This window comes from Peromyscus leucopus, chromosome 3 (genome assembly GCF_004664715.2).
Source record: "Peromyscus leucopus breed LL Stock chromosome 3, UCI_PerLeu_2.1, whole genome shotgun sequence".
Classification (NCBI taxonomy): Eukaryota; Metazoa; Chordata; class Mammalia; order Rodentia; family Cricetidae; genus Peromyscus; species Peromyscus leucopus.
The window spans coordinates 57,498,942-57,511,492 of NC_051065.1; the positions used below are offsets into that span (position 1 = coordinate 57,498,942).

Below are 12,551 nucleotides of genomic sequence, written 5' to 3' on the forward strand. Positions count from 1 at the left end.
ATTTTTTAAAATATATAACATTGGAGTAAGAAACAGCTTTTTAGAACAAAACATAAGCAAAACAAAATTAAGTTTTGTATAAAGGGAAAACTGGGTAAAAATCAACTACATTAAAGTGAGGAACCTCTGACTGGTTATATCAAAAGCTTCAGTGATGAGAATGCTCAAGCAGGATGATTTTTTGAGGCCAGACAGGGCAACATACTGAGACACACACACACACACACACACACACACACACACACCCCAAACACCCCCCCCCCCCCCCCCGCCGCCGCCATTTTTTAAAAGAAAGAAAATAAAAAAAAAAGAAAGACAGCTAAAGAAAAGATTGCTGGGCATGGTATGTACTCTTGTAATCCCACCGCTATTGAAGTTGAGGCAGGAGGATCCCAAGTTGGAGGACAGTCCGGCATACACAGTGATACTCTATCTCAAAATAAAATTAAAAATTAATTTATTCTAATGTTAAAATTAAAAAATTAATGAAGACTGTCTAAACCTGGCACAGTGGTATGCACTCATAATCCTAGCTACTCAAAGGTTGATAGAGAAAGTTCAAGGCCAGCCTGAGCCACTTAATATGTTGGAGGCCAGCTTGGGCCACTTAACAAGACCACATCTTAAAGAAAGAAAGGACGCCGGGCAGTGGTGGCGCACGCCTTTAATCCCAGCACTCGGGAGGCAGAGGCAGGCGGATCTCTGTGAGTTCGAGGCCAGCCTGGGCTACCAAGTGAGTTCCAGGAAAGGCACAAAGCTACACAGAGAAACCCTGTCTCGAAAAACCAAAAAAAAAAGAAAAAAAAGAAAAAAAAAAAAAAAGAAAGAAAGAAAGGACATCTGTTTTTAAGATTCTAAATTAAGAACTGGGAGGACATATTTGCAACATATAAAACTGGTGAAGAATTAATATCCAAGATATATAAAGAACGTATGTGAATCAATTTCTATAAATTCTTTTTAATGAAAGGTTATGTCACAGAAGAGGACTCATAAATGGTCTATAAATGTACAAAATTCAGTCAGATAACAGCAAATTAAACCACAATGAAATTACCATATTATGTTACCAAATTAGCAAGAGTTTAAAAACTCAGCCAGTGATAAGAGTTAACAAAAATAGATGTGGAGCATACAGTCTCTCAACTACTCTTGGTAGAGTTTAAAGTGAAATAATGTCAGAAAATTGGTTGAATTAGGCTGGGGAGATAGCTCCATAGTAGAGCACCAACCTAGTAATGTGTGAGGCTCTGGGCTCTCTCCCCAGTGTGTGGAAAATATCCTTTTTGTTGGCATCCCACTAGCTAGTAAGGTAGAAAATGTACTGTGTCCTCTTGTCCTGCCTACCAGCCTGAAGAAGGTAGATGTTCCAGAGTATGTGCACAAGACTGGAAACGGAGTGGAAATGAGCAGCCAGGCATGGTGGTGTGTCTCTGTTATCCCAGCATGCAGGAGGCAGAGAAGCAGGCAGATCTCTGTGTGTTCCAGGCCAGCCAGGACTACATAGTGAGATCCTGTCTCAAAAACAAAAACAAAGAAATGGAAAGGAAATCATCCCAGGTACATGCACCCAGGTGAGCAAACCTCAAAAATGGAAAGTAAAATGACAAAGTTTCCATTTATACAGGCCCACAGAACAATATGTGGCTTTAAAAAATATATACCCAGGTGATAATTAAGAGGAAAAGCAAGGAAATCAGTAATGCAGACTGGTTGTTTTGTCTGGGGAAGGGAGAGTATGCGTTTGGGGGGTCGTGAAGCTCTTTGGTGATGTTGTTCCTTGTTCTGGGGCTGAATTGAACATGGACTATAAAACCAGCCCGTGTATGTCCAATATATTTTTAAATGAATGGATGAATATCTTACAGAAAATGCTAGAATGTTAAAGTCTTCTTTTTCTCTTTCTTTCTTTCTTTCTTTTTTTTAGGGGGATGGATAAGATCCAGAGTTTCACTCTATGGCCCAGGCTGGCCTCAGATCCCATGGCGAGCTTCCTGTCTCCGCCTCTCAGATTCTAAGGTTACAGGTGCCAGCCCTCAGGTCAAGCTTATATTCATACTTTTCATAGTGAGAAATCAATCCAAGAAAAAAAAATGCCCCAAACTGACAAGTTAGGAAGTATCCGTGTACAACCTTATCTGGGTTTATAAATTCAAGTAACATGAATGCAAGGAGTAGGTAGGACTCTTTATAGCAAGTGGTTAGAAAAGAGTTTCACTCTTCAAACAAGCTGTCGAATATTTCTCCAGGTCTACAAAATGGGACTGGGTATTCAGAGCCATAGAATACACAAAGAGATATTTACCAAGGATGATGAGGAAGAGGAGAGAGGGGACAGTTGCTTACTGAAAGGAAATTTCAGATGGGGGATCTGACAAAGTCAAGGAGATGTGTGGGTACTCATAGCTGCGTGGTATTATGAACATACTTAATGCCACAAAAAATTTAACTTCTATATTATATATAATATATATGTGCAATTTTTAACTATACAGTCAGAATTTAAAAAAGAAAAAGAAAGAAAGAAAGAAAGAAAAAGAAAAGAACCAACAGTGGCATTTGAGCCGCTGGGCAAGATGAGAAGGAGTTAAGCTGCCAAGACAGGGGTAGGAAGGCCCCAGGAAACCTGATGCTACAGAGCCCTGAATCCCTGTCATTAAAGGTATTAATTCCCACCTCTGTCAGCGACCACCCTGAGGGTCTCCAAGATCCATGAGGTGCCTCAATGCTCACAAATAAAACTCCCAGACTAAATTATGTTTAATCTCCACAAGTCCCCTTTGGGTGCTTTACAGAAATAAATACGTCAACTGTAATCTTTAAAACAACAGAAAAACAGGAGCGCGCCACGGTTCACATCGGATTCTTTGATTAACAAGCAAATTTTCCACAATTCTTTAAAAGAGCAGATCCCCCTCAGGATACTCAAATGTGATTGAATTAACTGAAAAACAGGTTTAGCCTACCTTCCAGAGCTATTCGAAAGATGTGCTTTCAGAGGGAATTAAGTATTGGATAGCCAAGAGAACAATGAGCTACCAAAAGGTGGTCTAATATTGCTGGAGACGGGGGCTCAAGAACTGCTTCCTCCTTCAGAATCCCACACGGGGTTTCCCACCCTCTAGGGGAAACCATAGCCACTAACCACATCTCCCCGGTTTTAGCTAATCACATCTTGGGCTCCCTGTCACCATCTACCACGCACTCGAATTCTTCCCAGGTAGCTAACAATGTGCAGCTCACCCCTTGTAGGCTGGGGCTTGGCCCTTCACCGACTTTACTTCAGGAATCCTGGGAGTAGCCCAGACCAGGTCTAGGATCTATCGTTTGTGGCTCGTGCTGTCTTTTCATGCACTGCAATGATTCCTTCCGATCGGAGAACAGAGTCCCAGTTCCTGGGCCTTCAGCAATGCTGCCTTCGTTCAGAGCTCTGACACCTTTTGTGTGCTCTCCTTCTCCGTTTTCAGTGACTGGACTCTGGTCTCTCCCCCACAGCCAGAGAACCCACCTGATGCCGTCCTCAAGTGTAACCCTCCGACATCACCACCTTACACCCTCCCTCCCTGCCCCTGCAGTTCATGACGGGCTCTTAGACAACCCTCTGCCACATGGTTGCCTCCATCCAGACCCCCAGCTGTTCTCTCTCAACTTTTCTAGACTACTGCCCTTGCAGCTGGCTCAGGTACCCACCAAGGGAGCCCCAGTTCTAACCCATTCCATCAGTCTCTAGGCTGAGGACTGCGGAAGCATGCTCTGGGCCTCTTTCCCACAGCCCTTGCCTGAGGGGGCTGGGGAGGGACTGGGGGGGGGGCGAGTAGGGGTGGGTATGGCTACCCAGGATCCAGCTAACAATCTCTGTAGAATGAACCAACCATTCTTAGCTTGAAGGCTGCACAGCACAAGCAGAGGTTAGATAAGTCTGTGGGCTGCAGCACGCGGGGCCCTCATGGAGTTGAAGAACGGATGTTCATTTCCGAGACTAAAGCAAGCCTGCAGAGGGTGAGGAGGGGGCTCTAATCCAGACGCCTCCGACATGAGGCGTCGCTCCTGTTGCCGGGGTAAGGGAGAAAGACTCAGGACTTCTGCCCTGTGTTTTTAATCTCATCTTTTTCAACCTCAGTTTTTCTTTATGTTTTATAAAATACAAACTATGAACACAATGATATTTTGCAGAATTTTCTAAGGTATGTAATTATGCAGCTTGGGTGTGACATGCTAATTTTTTAAATTATAGGAATTCAGCCTGGAAAAAAAAAAAAAAAACCTGAAGCGTGGTCTAATCGTGCATCAATTAATTTTGAAAGCCTTCACCCTGTCATCTCTTTGTTTCTGGAAATATCTCTCACACAGGGCTGGGTGGCAGAATCTGATTTTTCATTGATTTTTTTGTTAAGTAAATGTTGATAGACATTGGGGAATTTCACTCTCCTTGAAATTGTTGTACCGTGGGGGGGAAATTGAGCAGAGCTGTGAGCAGGAGTTTGCCTTTAGAGCCTGGCGTCTGGCTGGGATTTTCTCACTGCCCCTTGCTGTCACATGGAGTCAGGACCGTCTTACCCCAAGGCAGGCCTCTGGGATCAATAATTTTCAAACTCCTGCTGGGGCCATGCTGGCTTCAGGCTGGCCTTGACTAACATAAATTACACAGCTACGTTCCCTGTGTGTTTGGAATTCAGTCTCCTGAACAAAGCCAACTTTTGTACAAGGGTGGGAAGAGGGGTGGGGGGAGGGGGGGAGGGGGGAGGGAGGGGGAGGTTGCCAGTGTGGCTGCCCACCTTTCTTGTCTCTGTCTACACAGCAGCATTTGTGTGTGCTTTCTATAAATGAGCAGAAAATGCAGCACTGAACTTCTCAGTCTTAAAGAGTTTTGATAACCTTGATGCAACCCAAATAATGATGAAACCAACATACTGGAGGCCAATTATTAGCCTCCCTTGGACATTCATTGGCTTAACCCAGGTATCTGAGTATTGATCTGCGTAGGAAAAAAGGTAAAAATTAGGGAAGATGTAGTCACAAACTGTGAAGGGAGGCTGAGGAAATGGCTCGGTCAGTAAGGTGTGTTTGTCTTGCAAGCATGAAGACCTGAGTTCAATCCAAGAACCCACATTAAAAATGTCCAGTATGGTAGCATGCACTTGTAATCCCAGTGTGGAGGAGACAAGTGCATCCCTGAGGCTTGCTGGCCAGCCCGCTCAGCCTGCTCAGCAAACTACAAGTCAGAGAGAGAGACACTAGCAAAAACTGAGATGGATAGCTTCTGAATTTGTCCTCTGGCTTCCACAAACACACACACACACACACACACACACACACACACACAACACACACACAGAGAGAGAGAGAGAGAGAGAGAGAGAGAGAGAGAGAAATCAAAATAGGGCTGAGGAAATGTGCCAGTTGGTAAAATACCTGCTGTGTAAGATGAGGGCTGAGTTTGGATCCCAGCACCAATGTAAACACACAAAGCATGGCGGCACATGTCTGTAACCCCAGTGTTGAAGGGACAGAGACAGAGGGATCCCTGGAGTTAACTGGCTGGCCAACCAGCTGAATCCATGGAGTCCAAGTTCACTGAAAAACCCCGTTGTCTCCCAAAATGAGGTGGAGAGCAAATGGGAAAGCATTGACCTCTGGCCTCCACACACTCACACATGCATGGCCTCCACACACTCACACATGCATGGCCTCCACACACTCACACATGCATGGCCTCCACACACTCACACATGCATGGCCTCCACACAAACACTCACACACACATGCATGGCCTCCGCACACTCACACATGCATGGCCTCCACACACTCACACATGCATGGCCTCCGCACACTCACATATGCATGGCCTCCACACACTCACACACGCACGCACATCTGCACACATGTGTAAACACCCACACAGACACATACATATACCATAATACACAAAGTAAAGGTTTTTTTAATGAAGAACTGAAGAGTTTTTTAATGAAGAACTTTCTATAAAGTGAACAAGTTATTTGGCACAGTTTGACTGATGTGAGCCAAAAGCACACAAGCCCTGACTCGGAGACAATTTCAACCCTTGTGGCTCTCCTCTGAACCCCCTTTCTCACGAGGCAACACAAGAGATCAGAGACACCCGCAAAGTCAGTGGATGAATTACAGAAGGGTTCTGAGCCCAGAGAGCCTGAAGCCTTTTATGATTCCCATTCTTACAATTTTTTTTATATCTTTGTGAGCCCAGATGTGTCTACCTTAGTGTGTATTCTGTGGGATCTCAGGAAGAATGCATACCCAGTTGCTGTTGGAAAGATTATTCCATAAATGCCGAGGATAGCAAGCTGATGGATGGTGCCTTAACAGGTCAACCATATTTTTCTACTGATTTTCTGCCTGTGCTGCCTATAAATTGCCGAAAGATGAGTTTTTAAAGTCTCCCACTATAATGGTAGACTTGGGTTTTCCTCATGGCTGTCAGATTTTGCCTCATTATTGTATCATGCTTAACCTGTAATTGCTTCTAGTTTATAACACTCTTTCAAATGGTACTCTACTACCAGGCGGGGGCCTTGTAACTAGCATTCCTGGTTCCCTTCTCCTGTCCTTTATAATGCTGCTAAATTCATTCACTACTCCACATGCTACATCCATAACACACTGCCATTTGACTGAGAAGTTATCCACTAAATTAAGAATGGCAAAAAGAAACTCTTTGGATTCTTCCTTCAGTTACTCCTCCCCCTTCCCTTTCTTTGTATGGATCTGAGTGTCCCAAGCTCTATCATTTCCTATGCCCTGAATCACTTCTTTTAATATTGCTTGCAGAGCAAGTTTGCTGTGATGAATGCCCTGGGATTTTGCTTGTCTGAGGAAGTATTGATCCTTGACTCTTGAAGGATGATCGCACTGGATACAGAATTCTACAAGAGTGGGCTTTTCTTTCAACACCGCAAATGTCTCACCCCACTCTTCTTGCGTGGTTCCTAACAGAGCGTCTAGGTAATTCTTATTCCTGACTCCGTAGAGGGCGGCTCCCCCTTGATGTCTTTGCTTTTCTGACATAATTAAATTATGATGTCTCCAGGTATAGTTTCCTGGTGTTGATGATGCTAATTTGTGAAAATTCTCAGCCATATTATTTCAAATATTTCTTCTGCTCTGTTCTTTCTAGTGTTCCAATTCAACGTATATTATACCTTTAAAAATTGTCCCACAGTTCTTAGGTATTCTATTGTTTTGTCTTGAAGGGTTTTTTTTTTTTCTTTCCTCTTTTACATTTTACTTCCAGAATTTTCTAATTGACCTTATCTTTAATCTCCCTTTTTCTTTCTCCTGGCCACGTTTAGTTTATTGATAATAGTTCCATCAAAAGCATCCTTTAATTTTGTTACAGTACTCCTGACTCCCAGCACTTCCTCTGGGATTTGGTTTTCTCTCTGCTGCTTATATTACCTGTGTTGTTTTGTATGTGAACTCTTTCCATTAGAGGCCTTAACATACTCATCACGGTTGCTTTTTAAGGATATATTTTATTTTTATCTATGTGCATATAAATATGTACACCTGTGTGTCGGTACCCTAGGAGGCCAGAAATGGGTGTCAGAGACTCTGGGGCAGAAGTTACAGGCAGTTATGAGCCACCCAACATCAGTGCTGGGAACTGAGCTCTGGCCCTCTTCAAAAGCAGCAAGTACTCTTAAGCACTGAGCCATCTTCCTAGTTCCTGATCGTGGTTGTTTTTAACTCCCTAGATGATGGTTCCCCAGAATGAGTCTGGTTCTGATGCTTGCCTTGTCTCTACCATGTTTTGTTCCTTGCCCTTAGCATGCCTTGTAATTTTTTGTTGAAAGATGAACACAACATGCAGAGTAATAGAACTGAAGTAAATAGGCCTTTGGTGTGAGGTTCTACATTAATCTTGGTAGGAGCTGGGCTGTGTTTGTGTTTGACATAGATATACAATACTAGAGCCTTCAGATTTCTCAAGTGTCATTATTATTATTATTATTATTATTATTATTATTATTAATGATGATTGGCTGGTTGATTGATCTTTGGACTTCCTCAGCAGCATCCTCTGACAAAGTCAGCACCTTACCGCTCTTTCAGCTTGAATCCAGAGTGAACCCCACTGGTATGGTAATGAGATACAAGGGTCAGAAAAGACTCCATAGCCTTAGGATCAAATAGGAGTCTCGAGTTCCCGGACTACAGGCTTGACCAGTGGTCTTAGCTTTGCTGTTCCCCTCACCTCCCTGAGGTGAGAGAGGACGATTAGAGGAGGCTGGATTTGGTCCCGCCTCTCCCCTAAAGTCAGATGAAGCCTTGGAAGTTTTACTGGCACTTAGTAGAGACGATTTTTAGCTTGGCGTGTGGTTGTTGTTGTATACCTTCATGGGATGGGGGGGGCATTTTGACATGTGTAATCCATGTACAATGTTCAAATTGGGGTCGCTAGCATGTCCGTCACCTTACAAACGTATTCATTTTTAAAATGTTCTTTAATGTGCATGAATGTCTGTCCTGCATGTACATCTGTGTACCACTTGTGTTCCTGGCTCCTACAGAGGCCAGAAAAGGGCATGGACTCCCTTAGGACTGGAGTTACAGACAGGTGTGAGCCACCATGTCCAGGTCCTCTGGACACACAGTCAGGCCTTTGACCATGGGGCCATCCCTCCAGCCTCACATATCATGTCTTTAGGTGGAAACGTTCAACATTCTCTCCTCTACAGAGTGGGACTGGGCTGTGGAGGACACGCTAGGTGTGTTTCAAAATGGCTGGCTCTCTCATCCCCTGTCTGAGACAACAGGAAAGTTTTCTTACTTCTTTACCAGGAGAACCTAGTGAGGTTCTAGAGAAAGACCCACAAAAACAACACGAAGCAAAACACAAGGAGGCTGAGACTGCACGTCTGGAGGGCCTCTCACACTCACGCAAGACCACACTCAATCTCCACCCTCATCTCATTTACCGTGCAACCCTGATCTTCCTACCCACCATGGCTTCTGCTCTGGGTAAATAGATCACATCTGTGACTCGGAAAGTGCTGCCTCTCTAGATTCCAGGACCTCAGTTTGCCCTCTGACCCCAATTCTCTGGTAAGTCCAAGAAAAGTCATTGATTTTCAGTTTATTCAGCTTTTTGCTTGTTGATAAAGCAGGAGAGACAGGCTTCTAAGCTCGTCACATGTCAGAGCTGAAACCCAAAGACCCTGAACTTTTGTAATAGGCAGTGAACCCAACTGTCCTTTGCTTCAGAAACAGACATTATTTTTATTATACTGGACAGTAAATAAATCTGCCCTTCACTCCTGAGGGAAACACTATCTACAGCTTCCAGGGCTGTTTATTGTTCTAACATCCTTGAAAAGACAGTGTGGATGTGAAGAAATGTAAAAGGAGTATCTCTCAATGGATTTCCAAACATGGAGAAAAGGCACTGGAAATGGAGTTGAAATGGTGGTCCTCCACAGAAATGACGTGGGTGGTGAGCCCAGGAGACATTTGAGATGCGCTTCAGCGTGCTGAAAAACAGAGGTGTGGGGCTAACAACAAGGTTCAGCAGCTAACAGTGATTGCCAGGCAAGTCTGCCCAAGGTTAGTCCTCACAACCCTCACCGGAAGGTGAGAACCAATACACACACACACCACACACACACACACACACACACAACACACACACACACACACACACACACACACACACACCACACACCACACACACACACCACACACACAACACACACACACACACACACACCACACACACACACACACACACACACACACACCACACACACCACACCACACACACACACACCACACACACACACCACACACACACACCACACACACACCACACACACACACACACACACACACCACACACACACACCACACACACACACCCACACCACACCACACACACACACCACACACACACCACACACACACCACCACACACACACCACACACACACACACCACCACACACACACACACACACACACACACCACACACACACACACCACACACACACCACACACACACACACACACCACACACACACCACACACACACACACACACACACACACCACACACACACAACACACACACACACACCACACACACACACACACACACACACACACACGGTAAAGAAGAAAAGATGCAGAATTTGGGGCATTAATTCTTAAGAAAAATCTTTACTCTGGGCCTTGTGTTGCTTAAGTGTTGAGGGCAACATCTGAGGAAGAATCTAAAAGTTTGGATTCAAGGATCAGAAAAGCTCAGAATCTTGGTTTGTTGAAGGAAAAGCTTTATGAGGCATGCCCATGAGAAAAGTGTCCACCTCCGCCAACGATCACTTCCTTTTACTTCCTCTCTCGGGAGTGAGGGAAGTCATCCCTGCACTCTTTCCTCCCCATGTCCCGTTTTATTCCCAAGGTCATGGCGCCATCAGTCCCTGAGGAAGCTGGCACCTGGCCCTTCCTTCCTCTCAGCAGCCTTTCCCAACCTGGCAGTCTGTCCCCTTTCCAGCAAGAGCAAATGTCTTTCTGACCATGAAAGTCTCTCCTTCATTTTCCAGAGTAAACTAAAGACTACATAGACGCCCCTTGCCGGGAAACCTCAAGGGTGTACAGAGACGCACCCGTTAGACATTTATCCTGTTGATGGCCCCGCAACAGGAGAGAGAGAGAGAGAAGGATCTGGTGTCTTCTTTGACATGACTCCTTAACCAAGTTAATATCTGTCCACTCACCAGCTGCCTCGGGAGCATTTTAGAAAAATCGCCTCACAATGATGAGACAGGTCATCCATTCCCAGGGGCCTGGCTGAGCCTGAGTTTTCTAATACATGTCCACTTGAAACTGAAACAAAGCCTTTGCTTTCCAGACCTCTTGTGTTTTCCCATCCATCAGAAAAGAATAATGCCAGGCCAGCAGGATGGCTCAGCAGGTAAAGGCTCCTGCCACCAGCCTGATGGGCTGAGTATGACAGCCATGCCCACCCGCCTTGATGGAAGGAGAGGGCTGACTTCCGCCAAGCGTCCTCCGATTTCCACATGTGCAATGATGTACTCACACCACCCCCAAATAAATAAATGCCATAACATTTTATTTTTATCTATGTACTTACTTATTTTTTGGTTTTTCGAGACAGGGTTTCTCTGTGTAGCCCTGGCTGTCCTGCTCTGTAGACCAGGCTGGCCTCGAACTCACAGAGCTCCTCCTGCTTCTGCCTCCCGAGTGCTGGGGTTAAAAGTGTGCGTCACCACCACCACCAAGCTGCCATAAAATTTTTTCAAAGGGCAAAGCCTTGTCAAGGGCTCAGAGCTGAGTGGGAAAGATGACCACTTCCAGTTAGCTCAGTGGAAAGACACCGGACTTCTAGATAGGATATTGACACAGCTGTGAGTGTCCACTCGGTGTGTTTTTATGACGTGCTGAGGATCCCAACCGTACAAAAGTGTGCTTTCGCCTGGAAGCTCTAGACCCAAGCTAATGGATTTTTCAAGTCTAGGCCAGGTTGTTTAAATATTGAAACAGACTACATCTATTTGCTTGTTGACAGGCGTGGACACTTTATCATCTAAGGGTGGGAGAGGCTGATGGGCAAGGTGAGGCAGGTGTTTCCACAGGCTGTACCACCCGAATGAACGGTCAGAAGGTCATATGAAAGGCCTGAACAGCAGACATAGTGGACTTCAGCCCATTCTAGACGTTCCATATGAAAACTTTGCTCATGGTTCCCCTGGAAGGAAATCTTGAACACAGGCACAGGGATCGGGGAGGGCCAGAAAGGAGCCATGTCGTCCAGTCGGCCATCTCCTCAGCTAGCAATGACAGGGTGACCTGACTCCCGCTTCCTCATAAACTCCCTTTCTCAGCTGCAAACCCGAAGAGACACCGTGTCAGAAGGGCAGGCAGGTAATCCAAGGCTGGGAAGTTAGTGGGACTAGACACATTTCAGAGGCATTCAAGTTCCCAAACAAAGTTGGATGCTGGACTCTGCCTTCTTAGCGGGGACCCGGACACAGCTTCATTTCCAAGTGTGTAATGCTTAGATCCACAACTGCCCTCTTCATCTCCTACTGAAGTGGGCATAATAGTATTCAGCCTGCATACATCACCAGGTGGTTGCAATAATTTAATTATCCAATAGCTATAAAGCATTTGAGAACTATAAATCACTGGAAAACTGCAAACAACTCAACCAGTATCGAGCTTTCCTTATCGCTCCATGTTTAATTTATGCTGTCTGTCTCAGAACTTAGGGACATGCATTCCAATCTCTTTTCCAGAATCCCACAGATTGTATTTGTTGGAAAAAAGCACTCTTTCCCTGCCATCCTAACTTGTTGAGAGTATGGCTTATGTGATTGTTGACTGGCCACATGTAGCAAATCAGATCTGCAGACATTCACTAGCTGCTGAGCATGGCCTTGCTGAGGATGAGGGGCCGGGACCTGGATTCACTTTCTGTGTTAAAGGAGTAAGCTGCGCCGCAGTTCCCATAGATATCCTAGAGGGGGGGGGACGGCCAGTGCTCCCTTGATGCCCC

The 12,551-nt window shown here is 45.1% G+C and overlaps 1 protein-coding gene across 2 annotated transcripts in view; it reads right to left on the reverse strand.

Moving 5' to 3' along the window:
• The window catches only part of Cpa4 (carboxypeptidase A4), a 44,654-nt gene that overhangs the window by 2,706 nt on the left and 29,397 nt on the right, over positions 1–12,551 (reverse strand). The window lies entirely within an intron of this gene.